General features: G+C 48.6%; 1 long non-coding RNA gene across 1 annotated transcript; it reads right to left on the bottom strand.

Annotated features, from left to right (window-relative positions):
- Positions 1-429: 429 nt before the first annotated feature.
- LOC137385130 (uncharacterized) lies at positions 430-15028 on the bottom strand. The gene is made up of 3 exons (XR_010977738.1): positions 14953-15028; positions 9915-9965; positions 430-719 (listed from the first exon to the last, which is right to left on the bottom strand). It is a non-coding gene; the product is annotated as an uncharacterized lncRNA (long non-coding RNA).
- Positions 15029-15360: the final 332 nt, after the last annotated feature.

A 15360-nucleotide genomic window follows, 5' to 3' on the forward strand; every position in this document is an offset into this window, starting at 1 on the left:
TTAAGTCCTCCCCATGAGGACCCTGGTCCCAGACCTCTCTGTTTCTACTTTCCCATCAACATTCCCCAGACAGGTACAGCATGGATTAGATACAGAGTAATGCTCCTTCTACACTGTCCCATCCAACACTCCCAGGTCAGGGACATCATGGGGTCGATACAGAGTGAATCTCACTCTACACTGTCCGAAACAGAGACAGAGAGAGACAGAAACAGAGAGACACAGACCGACAGGGTGACTGAGAGTGAAAGAATGATATTTAACATCGGATATTGGAAGAGGAGGATGCAATTTAACCCCACAACCCTGTTCCGGCATTCAATGGAGTGTTTGATGGGCTACATTAATCGGACGTGTACAGTCCTGTATCAGGCTGTGAGGAAGCAGAGCATGTTCAGTACACAACGGGTCAAAGGAAATGATTCACACCTGTCTGCTACTGGGAAGAAAGACTGACCTTGACATCAAGGCAGCATTTTACTGAGTGTGGCATCGAGGAGCCTGAGTAAAATTGAAGTCAGTGGGAATCAGGGGGAAAACGCTGTGCTGGTTGGTATCATACCATGCACTAAGGAAGATGGTTGTGGTTGTTGGAGGTCAATCATCTCAGTCCTAGGCCATCACTGCAGGAGTTCCTCAGGGTAATGTCCTCAGCCCAACCATCTTCAACTGAGATCCCAGCAGAAAATGCTTGATATACTGAGCAGGGCAAGTAGCATCTGTGGAGAGAGAAACAGAGTTAGTGATTCAGCTCAATGGTTTCCAGATTTCCAGCATCCACAGTATTTTGCCTCAGATAATGTAGCAATCCAGAGACACATGCACCAAGACCCGGACAACATTCAGGCTTGGGCCGACCAGTGGCAATTAACATTCACGTTACCCAAGTGCCAGGCAATGACCATCTGCAATACGAGAGAATCCAACCACCTCCCCATGGCATTCAAAGCATTATCCCATCGCTGAATCCACCAGCATCAATATCCTGGGGAAACATTGACATCAAACTGAACTGAACGAAACACATCAATAGTTTTTTCACCATCTCTCTGAGACAGAGACACAGATAAAGAATGTGAATGGACCTTGACAGAAGCTCAGTAAATTGTTCCAGTATTATATCAGAGCAAAGGAAGAGGCATATAACGTTAGCCCCTTTATAACTGTATCCTTTAATTTAGATTGCCTCTCCTCCTTCTTCCTACCTGTGGAGGTGGATGATGTGGGCATGGTTCTTAATGAATACATTATGTCTGGCTTCATAAAAGATGGGGAATGATGCGGACAGTGCAGTTAAAGAGGAGGGTGTGAAATATTGGATGGGATAAACAGAGTGAGAGGGAAATATTAAGGTTTTTGGCAGTTTTGAAAGTGAATAAATGGTCAGGCCTGGATGCATTGGAATCAGTTCAGAGAAGGTTCACTACACTGATTCCTGGGATGAAGGGGTTGTCCTATAAGGAATGATTGACCAGGTTGGGCCTGTACACATTGGAGTTTAGAAGAATGAGAGGTGATCTTATTGAAACATACAAGATTCTGAGGGGACTTTACAGGGCGGATGCTGGGAGGATGTTCCCCTTGTGGGGGAGTCTGGAACTAGGGGGCACAGTTTAAAAATAAGGAGTCTCTCATTTATGACAAAGATGAGGAGGAATTTTTCTCTCTCAGCAGTTGTTTAGACTCTGGAATTCTCTTCCCCAGAGAGCAGTGGAGGTTGTGTCATTGAATATATTCAAGGCTCAGTTAGACAGATTTATGAGCAACAAGGGAGTCAAAGGTTATGGGGGCAGGGGATAGGCAGGAAAATAGAGTTAAGGCCACTATCAGATCAGTCATGATCTTATTGAATGGCAGAGCAGGCCCGAGGGGCTGAATGGCCTACTCCTAATCCTATTTCTTATGATCTTGTGTATAAAATGGAGGGTGTTCTCACCAGATGTGTAAAATGGAGGGCGGGGCCACATACACCTCTCACATTTTAACCCAATTTTTATAACAGAGACAAGGCCATGTGTAAGATGGGGTCTAGTGCAGTCCTAACTAGTGCATTGATAACTGAGGCTAGTGTAAAAGGTAGCGAGGATGCAGAATTCTTCAAATGCATTCAGGGAAACTATTTTAGGCCAGTACGTAGCAAGGCCAACAAGAGATGGATCAGTTCTACACTTAGTTTTCGGGAATGAAGCTGGGCCACTGGAAGGCGAGTTAGAAAAAGTGGACTGGGAAAACCTACTTGAAGGTAAATCAGTGTCAGAGCAGTGAGAGGGAATCATTTCATCTTGGAGGATTTATTATTCCAGATTTATTTTTTATTTTCAGAGAAATTCAAGTTCACAAAAGACATTCACCTTCCTACTGTTGACTGACTGTCTCAGCTTTTGCATATTAGAACAAAGAACAAAGAACAGTACAGCACAGGAACAGGCCATTCGGCCCTCCAAGCCTGCGCTGATCTTGATGCCTGTCTAAACTAAAACCTTCTGCACTTCCGGGGACCATATCCCTCTATTCCCATCCTATTCATGTGTTTGTCAAGATGCCTCTTAAACGTCGCTATCGTATATTGTCCCCAATCTTTTTCTTTCATGTGTCTAATGTTAGTCAGACATTGTGAACCACTTCAATCTCTCAGGACACCTACTGTAAAGACCTTCAGTTGTGTGTATCTGCAAGGGACGCAATCCACAATCGAATTCACAGCATATTCAATCAAACAAAATCTTCAACTTCATTCAAACACCCTGATATCCTGTCTCTGCACAGATAACTGACAGTTCCACAATGCAGGAATGTCTGAATTGAAAGAAAGAAACGTCAGCTGTATTTTAAACATTGAGACTGAAATATTTCAGGAGCCTACTCAACCAAGAAGTATTCAGAGAAAAGTCAGGATAGGTATTGAAAGAGAAAGAGAGTGAGCGAAATGGAAAGACAGAGAGAGACAGAGAGACTGCCTGCTCCAGTATGTGTAACGTACTGTGGGTAGAAAGTCAAGTCTCTCTGTTCCTGTACCCGTTTTAACATTGTACCATTTAGTTTATATTGCCTGTCCCACGGGTGCCTCCATGAAACCTGGTGACAGGGTTTAGTGTGAAAGAACGAGTTGGTGATGCAGAGGTTATGATAGGTACACAACTCAAGCAGTCTCTGCCCGTTCTCATTCATCCTTCCAACGCCATAGCGCCCAAGGCAGGAGGGCCATGAGTCATGGTCGGCCCCAACCCTGGCATTAAAGTCCCCCAGCAGGAATAGGTGTTCGGTGTTGGGGATGCTGCTAATGATGTTATGGAGTTGTTCATAGAACTGGTCTTTAGCTTCAGGTGCGGAACAGAGTGTTGGAGCATAGATGCTGAGTAGGTGTACTGGACCAGAGGTGGTGAGCAGTCGGATGGACAGTATGCGTTCCGAGCCATTTGAGGGAGGCTCTATCATGCTGAGCAAGGAGTTTCTGATGGCGAAGCCCACTCCATGCTGTCTTGGTTCTTCAGGATCCCTGCCCTGCCAGAAGAAGGTGTAGTCTTGCTCTGCTAGAGAGCCACTCGCGGGGAGGCGAGTCTCCTGAAGTGCTGCAATGTCCACATTGAGTCTACTGAGCTCGTTGTTAATGATGGCGGTCTTCCGAGAATCGTTGATTTGTGTAAGGTCTTCCGACAGGCCAGGACACATAGTTCTGACGTTCCAGCTTGCAAAGCGAAGGGCTGGTACCTTCTTTCCTTTTTTCATGTTGTTTGGTGCGGTGTATCAGTCCACCTTTCGGGCAATGACCCTGAGCTCCAAGCACCCATTGAAGCAGGCAGACTGTGGCGGGACAGAACCTTATTGACCGGGGGCTGCCCGGTTTGAGGCGGGCGGTAGCTGTCCAGTGAGGTGCAATGACCTCTCCCACCGACAAAGGCAACCCGTGGCGCCCAGTTTCTACGCCAATTTATCTGGACTTATAACCCGTAACTGCTGCCTTCCGTGTTGTTTCAGTCGCTGTGAGGCAACTATGGAGTGACCTCTCCATGGCGCATGCCTGGGCAAATTTATGGAGGTTGAGAGTTGCCCAGTCGTCAAAACCCCCCTCTCGGCCTTTCTGGTGGGGTCCAAAGGAGTGCAGGACACGACGTTTGGCACCAGTATGGCTGCAGGAACTGCCGGAAACATGCCAAAGGTGACACATGACCGCCTACGGGGTTCCGCTCCGGATTTTCTGTTAGGGTTTAAATCACACGCAGCTTCCACAGTGCGGACTGCGACACCGACCACTCCCTGGTGTGCAGCAAGGTTAGACTCAGACCAAAGAAGTTGCATCATTCCAAGCAGAAGGGCCACCCGCGCATCAACACGAGCAGAATTTCTCACCCACAGCTGTTACAAAAATTTCTAAATTCACTTGTAACAGCCCTTCAAAACACTCCCACAGGGGATGCTGAGACCAAGTGGGCCCACATCAGAGACGCCATCTATGAGTCAGCTTTGACCACCTACGGCAAAAGTGCGAAGAGAAATGCAGACTGGTTTCAATCTCATAATGAAGAGCTGGAACCTGTCATAGCCGCTAAGCGCATTGCACTTTTGAACTACAAGAAAGCCCCCAGCGATTTAACATCCGCAGCACTTAAAGCAGCCAGAAGTACTGCACAAAGAACAGCTAGGCGTTGCGCAAACGACTACTGGCAACACCTATGCAGTCATATTCAGCTGGCCTCAGACACCGGAAACATCAGAGGAATGTATGATGGCATGAAGAGAGCTCTTGGGCCAACCATCAAGAAGATCACCCCCCTCAAATCTAAATCGGGGGACATAATCACTGACCAACGCAAACAGATGGACCGCTGGGTTGAGCACTACCTAGAACTGTACTCCAGGGAGAATGCTGTCACTGAGACTGCCCTCAATGCAGCCCAGCCTCTACCAGTCATGGATGAGCTGGACATACAGCCAACCAAATCGGAACTCAGTGATGCCATTGATTCCCTAGCCAGCGGAAAAGCCCCTGGGAAGGACAGCATTACCCCTGAAATAATCAAGAGTGCCAAGCCTGCTATACTCTCAGCACTACATGAACTGCTATGCCTGTGCTGGGACGAGGGAGCAGTACCCCAGGACATGCGCGATGCCAACATCATCACCCTCTATAAAAACAAAGGTGACCGCGGTGACTGCAACAACTACCGTGGAATCTCCCTGCTCAGCATAGTGGGGAAAGTCTTTGCTCGAGTCGCTCTGAACAGGCTCCAGAAGCTGGCCGAGCGCGTCTACCCTGAGGCACAGTGTGGCTTTCGTGCAGAGAGATCGACTATTGACATGCTGTTCTCCCTTCGTCAGATACAGGAGAAATGCCGTGAACAGCAGATGCCCCTCTACATTGCTTTCATTGATCTCACCAAAGCCTTTGACCTCGTCAGCAGACGTGGTCTCTTCAGACTACTAGAAAAGATCGGATGTCCACCAAAGCTACTAAGTATCATCACCTCATTCCATGACAATATGAAAGGCACAATTCAACATGGTGGCTCCTCATCAGAGCCCTTTCCTATCCTGAGTGGTGTGAAACAGGGCTGTGTTCTCGCACCCACACTTTTTGGGATTTTCTTCTCCCTGCTGCTTTCACATGCGTTCAAATCCTCTGAAGAAGGAATTTTCCTCCACACAAGATCAGGGGGCAGGTTGTTCAACCTTGCCCGTCTAAGAGCGAAGTCCAAAGTACGGAAAGTCCTCATCAGAGAACTCCTCTTTGCTGACGATGCTGCTTTAACATCTCACACTGAAGAATGCCTGCAGAGTCTCATCGACAGGTTTGCGTCTGCCTGCAATGAATTTGGCCTAACCATCAGCCTCAAGAAAACGAACATCATGGGGCAGGATGTCAGAAATGCTCCATCCATCAATATTGGCGACCACGCTCTGGAAGTGGTTCAAGAGTTCACCTACCTAGGCTCAACTATCACCAGTAACCTGTCTCTAGATGCAGAAATCAACAAGCGCATGGGTAAGGCTTCCACTGCTATGTTCAGACTGGCCAAGAGAGTGTGGGAAAATGGCGCACTGACACGGAACACAAAAGTCCGAGTGTATCAGGCCTGTGTCCTCAGTACCTTGCTCTACGGCAGCGAGGCCTGGACAACGTATGCCAGCCAAGAGCGACGTCTCAATTCATTCCATCTTCGCTGCCTTCGGAGAATACTTGGCATCAGGTGGCAGGACTATATCTCCAACACAGAAGTCCTTGAAGCGGCCAACATCCCCAGCTTATACACACTACTGAGTCAGCGGCGCTTGAGATGGCTTGGCCATGTGAGCCGCATGGAAGATGGCAGAATCCCCAAAGACACATTGTACAGCGAGCTCGCCACTGGTATCAGACCCACCGGCCGTCCATGTCTCCGTTATAAAGACGTCTGCAAACGCGACATGAAATCGTGTGACATTGATCACAAGTCGTGGGAGTCAGTTGCCAGCATTCGCCAGAGCTGGCGGGCAGCCATAAAGACAGGGCTAAATTGTGGCGAGTCGAAGAGACTTAGTAGTTGGCAGGAAAAAAGACAGAGGCGCAAGGGGAGAGCCAACTGTGCAACAGCCCCAACAAACAAATTTCTCTGCAGCACCTGTGGAAGAGCCTGTTACTCCAGAATTGGCCTTTATAGCCACTCCAGGCGCTGCTTCACAAACCACTGACCACCTCCAGGCGCGTATCCATTGTCTCTCGAGATAAGGAGGCCCAAAAGAAGAAGAAAAGAGCCTGTCCCACAGTCTTCCTTCTAAAATCCATCACTTCACATTTCTCAGCATTGAAGTTAACCAGCCGTGAGTCTGTCCAATTCACCAGACTGCCAATAGTTTCCTGAAGTCTGCTACTATTCTCTTCTCTCTTTACTACATTTCCAAAGTTTTGTGTTATCGAAACAGAGAAAAATAGGAGCAGGAGTAGGCCATTCGGCCCTTCGAGCCTGCTCCGCCATTCAATATCATCACGGCTTATCATCCAAACTCAGTAACCTCTTCCCACTTTCTCCCTGTATCCCTTGATCTCATTAGCCCTGAGATCTATATCTAACTCTTTCTTGAATATATTTAATGATTTGGCCTCAACTGCTTTCCGTGGTAGAGAATTCTACAGGTTCACCACTCTCTGGGTGAAGAAATCTCTCCGTATCTCAGTCCTAAATGGCTTACACCTTATCCTTAGACTGTGACCCCTGGTCATGGACTCCCCCCCCATCGGGAACATCCTTCCTGTATCTAGTCTGTCCAGTCCTGTTAGAATTTTACAGGTTTCTATGAGATCCCCTCTCATTCTTCTAAACTTTAACGAATACAAGCCTAATCAACCCAATCTCTCTTCATACGTCAGTCCCAGGAATCAGTCTAGTAAACCTTCTTTACACTCCCTCCAGAGCAAGAACATCCTTCCTCAGATAAGGAGACCAAAACTGCACACAATCCTCCAGATGTGGTCTCACCAAGGCCTTGTATAATTGCAGCAAGATATCCTCGCTCCTGTACTCGAATTCTCTCGCTATGAAGGCCAACATACCATTTGCCTTCTTAACTGCCTGCTGCACCTGCATGCTTACCTTCAGCGATGGTGCACAAGGACACCCAGGTCTCGCTGCACCTCCCCCTTTCCCAATTTATCGCTGTTCAGATAATAAGCTGCCTTTCTGTTTTTTGCCACCAAAGTGGATAACCTCACATTTATCCACATCTGCCATGTATTTGCCCACTCACTCAACCTGTCCAAATCACACTGGAGTTTCTCTGCATCCTCCTCACAGCTCACACTCCTTTGATGTTCTGCCCTGTGAACCCAAGTCAGGTCATTAATATACATCAACAAGAGCAGTGGTCCCATACAAACCTCTGGGGGACATCACTCTATACCTCCCTCCAGTCTGAAACAACCGTTCACCAATACTCTCTGTGTTCTGTCTCTTGGTCAATGTTAGATACAGAAGTGAGGGAGGCATAGAGAGAGACAGAGAGAGGGTGGGAGAGAGACATAGAGACAGAGAGAGGGAGGGAGAGAAACAGAGAGGGAGGCAGAGAGAGTGACAGAGAGGATGGGAGAGAGACAGAGAGAGGGAGGGAGAGAAAGAGAGAGCAAGGGAGGGAGAGCTAGAGAGAGCGAGGGAGGGAGCGCTAGAGAGAGCGAGGGAGGGAGAGATAGAGAGAGAGGGAGGCATAGAGAGACAGAGAGAGGGTGGGATAGAGAGAGAGGTGACACATCAAAGAGAGTGAGACAGAGTGAGAGAGAGACACAGCAAGGGAGACAGAGAGAGGTAGAGAGGGAGCGAGACAGAAGCATGGAGTGAGAGAGTGACAGAAACAGAGAGAGGGAGAGCGAGATAGAGGGCGAGCGAGAGGGAAAAGAGAGGGAGAGAGAGAGAACAGGGAGAGAGAGAGACAGAGGGAGAGGGAGAGAGAGAGAGAGAGAGACAGAAAGAGGATGCGAGAGAGGAAGAGAGGGAGAGAGAGACAGAGCAAGAGGGACAGACAGGCATGGAGTGAGAGAGTGACAGAAACAGAGAGAGGGAGAGCGAGATAGAGGGCGAGCGAGAGGGAAAAGAGAGGGAGAGAGAGACAGAACAGGGAGAGAGAGAGACAGAGCAGGGAGACAGGCAGGCATGGAGTGAGAGAGTGACAGAAACAGAGAGAGGGAGGGAAAGAGAGAGAGAGAGATGGAGAGAAGGAGACAGAGTGAGATGGAGAGAGAGACAGAGAGGGAGGGAGAGAGAGAAAGAGGGAGGGATGGAGGGAGAGATAAAGAGAAGGAGACATCGAGACAGTGAGAGGGAGGGAGAGATAAACAGAGAGACAGAGAGAGGGAGACGAAGTGAGGGAGGCATAGAGAGACAGAGAGGGAGGCAGAGAGAGACAAAGGGGGAAAGAGAGAAAGAGAGATGTAGAGAGTGAGGGAGGGAGAGAGAGAGAGAGAGGGGGGCATAGAGAGACAGAGAGAGGGAGGGTGAGAGAGAGACATAGAGTGGGAGGGAGGGAGAGAGAGAGAGACAGAGAGGGAGGGAATGGGAGACGAAGTGAGGGAGGGGTAAAGAGACAGACATACAGAGAGAGGGAGCAAGAAAGAGAGGGAGGGAGAGACATGTAGGGAGAGAGAGAGAGAGAAATAGAGGGAGGGGAGTGAAAGAAAGGCAGAGAGGGAGAAGAGAGCGAGACAGAGAGAGAGGCAGAGACAGAGCAAGGGAGACAGAGAGAGTAAGAGAGGGCAGACAGAGGCATGGAGTGAGAGAGTGACAGAAACAGAGAGAGGGAGGGAGGGAGAGAGAAAGCGAAAGGGAGGGAGAGAGACAGAGAGATGGTTTCCAGATTTCCAGCATCCACAAAATTTTGCCTCAGATTAAGGGACCCTGCACTGCCAGAACTGTCCCAAACTTTTAACCTGTCTGGACCCCTCGTGACTTTGAACAGAGAACACAGAACAAACCTAAAATGTCTGACTGATGTCTGGTCTTTACGTTCTGAGAGAGGAGAGAGAGTCAGACAGGCAGATAGAGAGAAAACACAGACCGAGAGGGTGAGTGAGACACAGAGAGTGATCGCAGTAATTTTGTCACAGAACATAGGAAGAGAAGGAGGCCATTTAGCCCTTCAACCCTGTTCTGTCATTAAACAAGCTCATGGCTGATCTGTGATCTAAGACCATATACCCGTCTTGGCCCCTTATCACTTAATACTTTTGGTTAACAATAATCTATCAAACTCAGATTTAAACATTAACAAGTGGCTCAGCATCAATTGCCGTTTGTGGAAGAGAGTTCCACTTGCTCCGGTACAGTTTGAGATTGAAAAACCTCCTTCCCCGCAAATCCCCTCAGCCTTTTCACTCAGCTCCCTCCAGACAGAATTGGCAACAAGACAGCAAGAAACAAACAGGAAACAGGGATTTCAGGAGAGAAAGGTTTCACCTGATGTTCTTGTCACAGGATTCTCTGTCATGGGAGAGGTCATCGCAGATCCTACAGAAATAAACAACTCATTAATATCAGACAGAGAATTGGAGTAAAATAGAGACCAGATCGGTGAAAGCTTTCAGTCTGTCATAAAAAGTGAAATGGTTAAACAATGTTGTTATGGGAGAGGCCTGGCCTCCATTTGACTTCATTCAGATGGATGGATGGATATTAATATAAATAAAGATATATATTTGTCTCGGTTGGAGATGTAATAATTTCTGGTCGTTGGAATACCTTCAGTCTTGTTACTAGCTATCAGCCGCTGTATACAATTTCTAATTGCTCTGGTTTGATGATGGTAATATTTATGTTTGAAAGGATGGGGTGAATCTTATAACAATCTTCCAGAGATGAAGTGGGATTGAGGGACTGGAGTAAAGGTCAGTAACAGTGCAATACACTTTACACGGCTGAGTAACAAACTCTGTTGTGTTAAAGTTTAATAAATCACACTTGTGTTGCACTGTGACAATTGTTATCATTTTTTTTTAACAATAGGGATTGTTTTACTCACAGGATTTTCGATTGTATTTTCCTTTATTGGCCGATGTATAGAATATAAGAGCAGGGAGGTTGTGCTTGAACTGCATAAAACACTAGTTAGACCACAGCTAGAGTACTGCATACAGTTCTGGTCAGCACATTACAGGAAGGATGTGATTGTAGGAGAGAGGATACAGAGGAGATTTATAGAGGATGTTGTCAGGAATGAAGAATTGTAGCTGTGAAGAAAGATTGGACAGGCTGGAGTTATTTTTTTTGGAACAGAGGAGGCTGAGGGGAGATTTAATGGAGGTGTATAAAATTGTGAAGAGCCTAGATACAGTGGATAGGAAGGGCCTATGGAGAACAACCCAAGCTCTCCAATCTATCCATATATCTGAAAGAACTGAAATAAAGACAGAGAGAGAGAGAAAGAGGGACAGAGAGAGAGCGAGAGAGATAGAGAGGGGGCGGGAGGGGGAGAAAGAGAGAGCGAGTGGGAGGGAGAGAGGGAGGGCAAGTGAGAGAGTGGGAGGGAGGGAGAGAGAAACGGGGAGAGAGAGACTGGTGGAGAGAGAGAGAGAGAGACCGACTGAGGGGGGTGGGGGCGGGGGAGAGAGAGAGAGAGACTGGCTGAGGGACAGAGAGAGAGACCGGGTGAAGGAGAGGGTGAAGAATAAAATATCCCAAAGGGATGGAACAAGTTTGAGGGGCCGAACGGCCTCCTCCTATCTTCCTCAGGGCTTTACTAATATACAAGGTTGTGATGATAATTTTGAATAAATAAAATGGAATTAATTGACAATAGTTTCTCATTTAAGATTACTGATCCTATCACCTCCTAATGTGCTATAGTACTCTATGATTCGATGGTCCTGTTCTGAGAGAGAGAGAGAATGAGATGGGGTAAGAGAGAGAGAGAGAGAGAGAGATGGGGTGAGGGAGAGACAGAGAGAGAGATGGGTTTGGGAGAGAGAGAGAAAGAAAGATACAGAGATAGAGAGAGAGACGGGGTGAGAGAGAGATAGACAGAGACAGGGTGAGGGAGGGAGAGAGACAGGTAAGGACGAGAGAGAGAGACTGGCTGAGGGACAGAGAGAGACACACACAGTAAGGGAGAGGGTGAGGAATAAAATATCTCAAAGAGATAGGACGGGCTCGAGGGGCCAAATGGCCTCCTCCTCTCTTCCTAAGGGCTTTATTAATATTAAATACTGAACTAAACAAGGTAGTGATGATCATTTTTAGCAAATTAAATGGAATTAACTAACAATAGTTTCTCCTTTAAAATTATTAATCCGAATTCACAATTTTACTTGTGTGAATTTGGGCTTGACAGATAATTTGCTGTTTATTAACATCACTGAATGAATAAATATTTGAAGATTCAATGTCACTTTGTTCCCATCCTTGTTCAAACTCCTCCTGACTCACTCGAAGGTTTAAATCTGAGGAGCAGTTCTGGCGGTGCGGGGTCCCTTTAAGAGGTTGGGACTAACCCCCTCCCTGTTCCCCCTCGGGGTCACAACACTGGGTCAGGGGTCACAGACTGCACAGATACTGGCATTGACCCATAACCCCCTAACCCCAGGAAAAGGAAAGCAAAACTTCTGGTCCCTGTGAAATCAGATTGACAGTAAATTTAAACCCCAAGAGTGAAATATGAAAGGATAAAAAGAGAGATTTTGATGTTTGTAAAAACATTATTTACACAGAGGGAAGTGTTTGTGTTTACCTGTCTAAATTGGTCAATGTGAATATATGTGTCTCGGTGTGGGTTTCTCTCTCTCTCTCGGTCAGTGGGAATGGTGTCCCCATCTCACTGCAGTTACTGCCCCCTCTCACCATCTCCATCTGCTGGTGTCCCCATCTCACTGCAGTTACTGCCCCCTCTCACCATCTCCATCTGCTGGTGTCCCCGTCTCACTGCAGTTACTGCCCCCTCTCACCATCCCCATCTCCCTGTGTCCTTGTCTCACTGCAGTTACTGCCCCCTCTCACCATCTCCATTTGCTGGTGTCCCCATCTCACTGCAGTTACTGCCCCCTCTCACCATCTCCATCTACTGGTGTCCCCATCTCACTGCAGTTACTGCCCCCTCTCACCATCTCCATTTGCTGGTGTCCCCGTCTCACTGCAGTTACTGCCCCCTCTCACCATCCCCATCTCCCTGTGTCCTTGTCTCACTGCAGTTACTGCCCCCTCTCACCATCTCCATCTGCTGGTGACCCCGTCTCACTGCAGTTACTGCCCCCTCTCACCATCTCCATCTGCTGGTGTCCCCGTCTCACTGCAGTTACTGCCCCCTCTCACCATCTCCATCAGCTGGTGTCCCCGTCTCACTGCAGTTACTGCTCCCTCTCACCATCTCCATCTGCTGGTGTCCTTGTCTCACTGCAGTTACTGCCCCTCTCACCATCTCCATCTACTGGTGTCCTTGTCTCACTGCAGTTACTGCCCCCTCTCACCATCTCCATCTCCTGGTGTCCTTGTCTCACTGCAGTTACTGCCCCCTCTCACCATCTCCATCTGCTGGTGTCCTTGTCTCACTGCAGTTACTGCCCCCTCTCACCATCTCCATCTCCCGGTGTCCTTGTCTCACTGCAGTTACTGGCCCCTCTCACCATCTCCATCTGCTGGTGTCCCCATCTCACTGCAGTTACTGCCCCCTCTCACCATCTCCATCTGCTGGTGTCCCCATCTCACTGCAGTTACTGCCCCCTCTCACCATCTCCATCTGCTGGTGTCCCTGTCTCACTGCAGTTACTGCCCCCTCTCACCATCTCCATCTCCCGGTGTCCCCATCTCACTGCAGTTACTGCCCCCTCTCACCATCTCCATCTGCTGGTGTCCCTGTCTCACTGCAGTTACTGCCCCCTCTCACCATCTCCATCTGCTGGTGTACCCGTCTCACTGCAGTTACTGCCCCCTCTCATCATCTCCATCTCCTGGTGTCCTTGTCTCACTGCAGTTACTGCCCCCTCTCACCATCTCCATCTGCTGGTGTCCCCATCTCACTGCAGTTACTGCCCCCTCTCACCATCTCCATCTGCTGGTGTCCCCATCTCACTGCAGTTACTGCCCCCTCTCACCATCTCCATCTGCTGGTGTCCCTGTCTCACTGCAGTTACTGCCCCCTCTCACCATCTCCATCTCCCGGTGTCCCCATCTCACTGCAGTTACTGCCCCCTCTCACCATCTCCATCTGCTGGTGTCCCCATCTCACTGCAGTTACTGCCCCCTCTCACCAGCTCCATCTGCTGGTGTCCCTGTCTCACTGCAGTTACTGCCCCCTCTCACCATCTCCATCTGCTGGTGTACCCGTCTCACTGCAGTTACTGCCCCCTCTCACCATCTCCATCTCCTGGTGTCCTTGTCTCACTGCAGTTACTGCCCCCTCTCACCATCTCCATCTGCTGGTGTCCCTCTCTCACAGCAGTTACTGCCCCCTCTCACCATCTCTATCTCCTGGTGTCCTTGTCTCACTGCAGTTACTGCCCCCTCTCACCATCTCCATCTGCTGGTGTCCCTCTCTCACAGCAGTTACTGCCCCCTCTCACCATCTCTATCTCCTGGTGTCCTTGTCTCACTGCAGTTACTGCCCCCTCTCACCATCTCCATCTCCCGGTGTCCTTGTCTCACTGCAGTTACTGCCTCCTCTCACCATCTCCATCTGCTGGTGTCCCCGTCTCACTGCAGTTACTGCCTCCTCTCATCATCTCCATCTGCTGGTGTCCCTCTCTCACAGCAGTTACTGCCCCCTCTCACCATCTCCATCTGCTGGTGTCCCCGTCTCACTGCAGTTACTGCCCCCTCTCACCATCTCCATCTGCTGGTGTCCCCGTCTCACTGCAGTTACTGCCCCCTCTCACCATCTCCATCTCCTGGTGTCCCTCTCTCACTGCAGTTACTGCCCCCTCTCACCATCTCCATCTCCTGGTGTCCTTGTCTCACTGCAGTTACTGCCCCTCTTCATCGTCATTACAAGCAGGCAATGATCTGAATTAATGGCTGTACTTGGGCAAGTGAAGGCTTTCTTGATGCTGTTCTTGTTTCTTTCACTGATCATCAGAAAATCTAAAAGCAAAATACTGCGGATGCTGGAAATCTGAAATAAAAACAAGAAATGCTGGAACCACTCAGCAGGTCTGGCAGCATCTGTGGAAAGAGAAGCAGAGTTAACGTTTCGGGTCACTGACCCTTCTTCTAAATTATTGATGTTGAGTCTAAACAACTCTTTCATGCAGATGTCTATTTTCCCACTCTGGTCGGGTGTCCTCACATTCCATTTTTCGCTGTTTAAAACTTCTTGTCTGGGTTTGAGAGTACCTCAACATTAACACCTCCAGTACTGCCCACCTCAACATTCAACCCGCTGAGAAATAAAAAGTCACCTCAATATCAAATTCCCTCAGTGAAACCCAGCCTTAACATCGGACCCTCCCAGTACTGCCCGCCTCAACATTCAACTCGGGTCCTGGGCCCTGTCCCAGCTCCTGCCACTCACCAGTCCTTTCCACTCCTCTGTCATCGCCACACCCTTGCTTCCACTGCTCCTCGGGCATCGCTGCTTGCTGGCTCCCGCTACTCCCCAGCCCTCGATGTTTCCTGGATCCCGCCACTCCTCAGCCCTCGATGTTTCCTGGCTCCGCCACTCCTCAGCCATTGCTGCTCTCTGTCTCCTGGCGCTCCTCGGCTCTAATAGATCATGTTTCATGAATCAAACTCCTCTGCCATTCGTCGACTCTCCATGCCACCTCCTTCCAAGCCAACATATTACTTTTTCTGGTTCCCTCTATTTCTTGTTTCCGTCCATGTCTTTTAATGACTGTTAATTATTTCGCACACCTCTAACAACTGTTATTTATGTTAGCTCAATGTTTTTTTTACAAACTGTCCCATACACTTTGCCATT

This window comes from Heterodontus francisci, chromosome 28 (genome assembly GCF_036365525.1).
Source record: "Heterodontus francisci isolate sHetFra1 chromosome 28, sHetFra1.hap1, whole genome shotgun sequence".
NCBI classification, from domain to species: domain Eukaryota; kingdom Metazoa; phylum Chordata; class Chondrichthyes; order Heterodontiformes; family Heterodontidae; genus Heterodontus; species Heterodontus francisci.